Below are 6803 nucleotides of genomic sequence, written 5' to 3'. Positions count from 1 at the left end.
CTCTTACTTCGGGTTTCGCGGTTTGTGTTACACCACCGTGGTATACCCTCTAACGAAGTCAGGTCAGCTTTATCTGCCTCTGTGAAATTCCGAAGCCCCAATCCTCGCTTTCGCCCGCGTGGACACAATGACGAAATGAAAGGACAAATTTGCATAATGCCCGAAAAGATCGCCGATTCGGGTTGATTAGCCGGGCTTAACTTCCAAGCGAGTCATTTTACGGTTCGACTCTTCGGTGCAGTACCCTGCGTACTTCTCGGTCACGTTTGCTTCCGCCTAGGGAAAAAAATTGTGTATTTATCCTCTACCAACGTAGATTTCACGTGCAGCTATTCCTGATGCTAACGCTCCCTTGTCGCTTTCATTCCAAGAGGCGATAGTGAAGCCGCTTCCGGAATACTACACCCACTTTGCCAGCTGTGAGAGCATGTGCGATATCGTATAGCGGTACAAATGGTTGTGAAATACTTCAAACACACAGAACTCGTCTGCGGTCGAGTTGGCTGTTCTTTTTATGTTTTTACGGAGAAACACCGCATTCCCAATTTCTGACTGGTATTATTTTAGTAATTGACCATCTGAATCTAACCAATGATCTTAGTTGACATTCTTGTTGAGTTTCTTTTTTTTTTCGTGAAAAAAAAAACGTCCTGAGTTGATTGTAATTGTCCTGCATGATTTAAGAATAAAATACGCTTTTCTCAGCCGCTGATGATCATGTGACTGTGACATAACCCAAATCACCGTGAAAGTGACGTTCTATGAACATGAGCACTATGCAGGTTGACTTCACGCCTGTCCGAGCCACATCAGGAATGTGGCTGACACGTTTGCGAACAAAAGAGATTTAAAACACTTGTGCACAACTTTATGTCTAATCCTCAGTTACGCAGGCGCAGCGGCATGTTGTAGAATCGCCAGACATGCGTGAGCCGATACTGATTGTATTTGTAAAAGCTGGCGTGAGAAATTGAATTGTCTTTGTGACATCAAAAATGTGGCTTTGCCCATTGGCTGAGGTGGCGACGACAGCGACGTTCATGATAATCGCGCCTTGTTCGTGAACGCGTCTCCCTAACAAGTATTACATATTCCATACCGACGTAGCGGCTGTATTTTCGATGGAGGCGAAAATGCTGTAGGCCCGTGTAATCTGAGCACACGGCAGGCCCGTGTGCTCTGATTTAGGTGCACTTTAAGGAACCCAAGGTGGTCAAAACTTCCGGAGCCCTCCGCTACGGTGTCTCTTATAATAATATGATGGTTTTGGGACGTTAAACCCTACATATCAATAAATCAATCAATCAATCAATCGATCAATCAAACAATCAATCAATCCACACCAACGTATGTCTGTGACGGGGCGGAGCGACTTTTTTTTGCGAGAGCTCGTTCATATATTAAGCTTGCAAACTTAAACCACCCCCTCCTCGAACTCTTGTTACGATAGTGTCCACGTGCACGTCGCATCTCAAAGGGGGTGGCGAACGTCGAACGAGCCTCCCAGCTTCCGCCGCAGTGCACGCAACTGCCGAACCGAAACTTTAAACCTCTCTCCGCGAGTGAAAAGTCCGCATATGGTCCTTTGTTGTTGGTTTTTTTTTTCTCACTGGTATAGGCGCTCGCATCCGGGTCCGATTGCGGTCTGTTTGCATGCGTGCCCGTAACGGCGATCAGATGCAATCGCAACAATGAAAGAGGAATTCTCCTAGCTCTTCTAGTCACCGTGGAGTCGCGAGAATCGAAGCGGAAAGCTACGCTATAGGAGCGTGCATACCTGTCGGGAAGCCAAAACGCAAAGTATAGCGGGCTTAGTAGTGTTTTTTTTTTCTTTGTGTTTCCTCCGTCCCGTTGCTTCCTGGGTCAAAAGTAGCAATAAATTTCGGGTGGTACTGGCTGAGAAGTGCGCACACTCTCGGTTGCAACGAGGTCCCGTTTATCTGCGAATCGGAAGGGTGTCGCTCGTCTTCCTAAGTGTATTTTTCGAACGGGGAAGTAATTATTGCGTCTTTTCCTGTTTGAAGGCTGGATAAGTAACTTGTCAGCGTACAGTCGGATATTGGGTTCGAGAAATAAATAAAATACAATTCGTGCAGCTGGTTACCGCTGAATTTCGTCGAAGCCTATTCGTGAAGATTCTTCGGGTAGTCTTCAGTCCTCCGGTGAAGTGATTAAGTGAGCATCTGTGTCTAAAAATATTCTCTGCTGCGATGCAAGCGAACAATTTCCGAGTATTCTGTTATTTATGCGCACTGTGCTGACATGTACATATTTTGAAGTGGCTATTATCACTGCTACACTTGAGGCTTTCGCCGACAGCATTCCTGCTTGAGATTGCCAAATACTTGCTTCAAATGTTTATCTGTCACAAGCATTGTCACGTCGTGACAAGCTTGCACACGAACTGATTGTTTTAGTTATCTCTTACACAACCACGAAATGCCCAAGTCTTGCGCCTGTGGCTTGAACGGAAGGCGCACACGAATTATCAGCTTAACAAAGCAGGAAACTATAGGCTAGCTCGTACGAATTCGTGATTACCTTGTGAGCGCTTGTTTTGTGTCTTTCGCTCAGTTTTTGTTTTGAGCCCACGCTCTCCGCCAATTATGATTAGCCTAACCTTCGACAGTGTATCGACAAATGGGTGAGGCTTCTTGGGACACAATTTAAATCGAAATATGGTTATGGCATCAACCACGCGGAAACCTACATGGTTAAAACTCGGCCAATGACCCCGATTAAATGTGCCGCGAAAGTCCACCGTGATGAGATGTGCCGCCCTTGGTGATAGTGCGCTTTTACACAAGTACAAATGTGACGTGCTACCGCTATTAGGGTAGGTACAGTTCTTCCAAGGAAACGTGATGCCGCCCCGCCGTGGTGGTCCAGTGGATAAGGTGCTCGGCTGCTGACCCGCAGGTCGCAGGTTTGAATCCCGGCTGCGGCGGCTGCATTTCCGATGGAGGCGGAAATGTAGTAGGCCTGTGTGGTCAGATTTGGGTGCACGTTAAAGAACCCCAGGTGGTCGAAATTTCCGGAGCCCTCCACTACGGCGTCTCTCATAACCATGTGGTGGTTTTGGGACGTTAAACCCCACATATCAATCAGTCAAGGAAACGAGATGCGTACTCGGACGTATTTGAATAAGGTTCCCAACGCTGGCTTTGAAAAACTTGGCAGTACATACAGAAATGACGGTGAGATAACCTTGATGATGCTAAGCTTGTATACTTAAGAGAGGCCTCCGGAAGTATCAAGCTTAATCTTCGGGCATGTCCACGAAAGGCACACGAGTCTATTTGTTTGAATCATTGCGTTTGAGCTGTTAATACGAACCCACAGGACTTGCCTCGGGATATGGCTGCCCCGCAATGGTCGGGGGATTGAATTCCCACAACGGCGGTCGCATTTCGATGGAACGTAAGTGCTTGAGGTCCGTGTATGTGTAGCTCTGGGTGCACGTAAACGAACACCAGATGGTCTAGGCTTCCTAAGCCCTCCATTTTGGCAGCCTTCATAATCATACCGTAGTGTTTGACTTGTATTTCTCGTAGCGCTAACACAGAAACCCAGAAGGAAGAAACTGCAAGTGTTACCTTTTGTTACGTCATGAATGAAGCACATGGGTGGACAACCAGGTTCGATGGCTCAATATGCACTTACACCCTAATCTTTCTTCGTTTAGTTTCTGTACACCCTTCACTACCCCGATTCGGATCGTCGGTGTAGGCAATAACTTCCATTGCCTCGGTTGGCACGATCATGTTATAGACGCTTATGAGCCGCGCACACAAGCGTCTATTACATGAACAGTAGCCGATCACACGATAGCATATCAGTTCTTTATCGATAACTCACTTTCTGCCGTGCGCAGCTGCACAGATTCTGGCTTTTTTTTCTATGACGTAGTTCAAGTCTACGTTTGCTTATCTATTAACCTTCAGGCTTGTTTTGTTTTGTCGTCAAGTAGTGATTGACTCATACTCACGAAGGCCATTGGCCAGACTTGTCCGGCGTAGATTTGTCGCATGATTTTTTGTAACACTGTTTACTTCTTATTCGTGTGCGTCGAAAATCTTAAGCTGATCATCACTGTCCTACATCTTGAAATTTTTTCCTGTACATACAAAAAAACTTACTTTGAGAGCGACATTTTTCAATCACTTCATTTTCATTTTCTTAGCCTATGACACCATATGTCGTAGAAATTTGTTTGAATAAAATAACAACCATTCAACATTACCAGACTTTAGAGACTCTGCTGTCGATTGAAATAAGCCTGTTCAGCTCTATATGTACAGGCCGTACCACGTAAGCGATGGTGATTTTGTTACGGGTGCCGCAGACTTTGCGACCATACGCGTCACCCTGGGTAGGTAGGCCTTGAGGCTGGAAAATAGGCTTGCGATCAAGAAGACGAGGGCACAGGCGATGGCCAGCGCCGTCATGGCACCAGGAACGTTCAACAGGGCTATGCACCTGTCGCTTCCTAGAGGTGACTCGTCTTGTTGAGCCTGAGCAATGAGGGGCACCGTGGACGTAGATTCGTGTGGGCAGCATGGCTCCAGCTCTGCACAAGCGCGCCAGTGTTACGCGCGAACAGGTGCAAGAACCAACACAAGTTGGTCGTTCTTGCAAACAAGTTGCCCACATTCTCGGCTGCTCTGAAACGTCGACAATCTCAAACGTGTATAGCATTCTCAACTGTTCTGAAACATCCAACGTTGAGGCAGCTGACGCTCTCATGCAAGAAGACCATTGACGTCAGCCACCTTAGAACAAGAAGAGACTTGTAAAGCTCGGACTTGCCACGTATTACTCTCGTAGAAGAGAGACGTGTACTTTCTTTGAAGGTCATGGACTCTCTCCGGGAAATCACGCTACGCACGTCTCTTCAAAAGTGAGCTTCAGCAGAGACATTGACAGGCGCACCTTTTGGGTCCTCCACTTTGTACCCCCGTGTCCTTGTACGGACAGACTCACACTTGTCTAGAGCAGTGGAGCGCGTGGCTGTCGACAGTGTTGGCCGCAGCTTCTACCTCACGTTAGCTGCAATCTTCCGTTCGCACTTGAATTATAGCACAAGGGCCTAGCATGTGGTAGGACCACATTCGGTTATCATTACGGCGTCAGTATTTGCATATTTCTCCAGAAAACGGCAGCTGCAGTGGGTGGCTGGGCGCACCATACAAGTGTGATTCCGGCTGTACACTCACCGGAGCCGGCTTTTTCGTGTGTTGTATACCCTGCCGCCGACAAGACCGAACTCTGTAACTCATCTGAGCTTCGCTTAAAAATTAAGAAAGTGACAACATGTCATGGAACAGCATACATAACCGCAGAATGCTCATCCGACACTTGAGTGGGACCCGGTACCAGTTAGGTGGTATACTTCCCTGGATCAGACTGTTGGTAGGGTGAAAAGGACGCGGTACTTCCAGTGTGGCAGCTTGGGCTAGTTGGTATATAGTATGACGCGCTCGTGTCCTTCGTGTCCTTCTTGTCTCCGTGTCGTCGCTTTGTTCTCGCGCTGTAACTATCGTCGGTACTACCAGGCTCTGAGCTGCCCTGCTTTGAAAATAATTCCCGAGGATGACATGCGTTTTCGTAGCTGTCACGTTCCATTCATAGAGGGGGTAAGACAATTTTAATGATGGCGATTCCCTCCATGTATAGCTCATACCCATCCCGAGAGTTTGACTTAGGATTGCTGGGAAATTGAATTAGACTTCCTGAAACGGCTCTGAAATTTAGCAAAACTTAAATTTTTCAAAGACGCCCACAATCGGCATCCTTCTTCCGCAGCTATGTACTGTAATTAGGCACAGCAGTGCTTCTTCCTTTCCATTACTGGAAGGAAATTATTTGCCAAAATAACTATATAGTACACTCGGTGTTTAATTGCGGAAAAACTGCCTAGATATCCCCCACATAAATTGATAAATTATTTAGAACGTTTCAGGTAAGTAAAGTCGCCTTGACTGCAACTATAAATCTCCGAGTGTGACTGAGGGGAATCACTTACTGCTGGATACCGTTCATACTTGATTCGCAAAGTTTCTGAATCGTTCGTTGATTCCCATTCCAAGTATCGTATATACAAAAAAAGAGGTTGGACCAACGATGCTATATTACTGCTGTTACTGCTTCTTGAACTACTATCTATTATATAGTTCTAATGTCTCTAATACTGCTGATGCTGTTAATAATACTTGCTAAGTGTCTTCAAGAGGGTACCTAACGTTTCCTGTAAGCTCGATAGTGCTTATTATGCAATATCTTAAAGATTGTACACCAGCAACCACCACTATTTCATTATTTAACACGTTCTGGAAAAAACTTTGAAGTGCCAAAAAACAAGGACGGAAGACAAGGGCAGACACAAAGAGTACTCTTTCGTCTTTGTTTTTTTTTTTACACTAATGTTTTTAATAGGTTACAGTCTAGCCGAAGCTTCCGCGCTTCTATACTTCCTGGGACGGTACGACAGTCTATTGTCGCATCGTTCTGAATCTTCTGTGCAGTTTGGCAGTTTGGAAACACTAAACGTTGTTTCAGGTTGTGAAGTAGTAAAAAAAAAATATGTGCGGCATCACTGACTTAACATCATAAAGGCTTAACGGTGCGCCCTTTCAGTCCAGGTAGCCATGGCTCACTGCTGTCACCAAAGACCTATCCACCAACCATAGTTAGTTTTCAAGGCCTTGCATCAGCAGCAGAATCTCCCTTTGGTCTTCGAATCATTCCTGTTCTCGCTTGGCTGTGGTGGATCAGTAACGTATGCTGTTGGCATAGAGTTTCTC

The sequence above is a fragment of the Rhipicephalus microplus genome, chromosome 8, assembly GCF_043290135.1.
Source record: "Rhipicephalus microplus isolate Deutch F79 chromosome 8, USDA_Rmic, whole genome shotgun sequence".
NCBI classification, from domain to species: Eukaryota; Metazoa; Arthropoda; class Arachnida; order Ixodida; family Ixodidae; genus Rhipicephalus; species Rhipicephalus microplus.
This window is presented reverse-complemented; position numbering follows the sequence as displayed.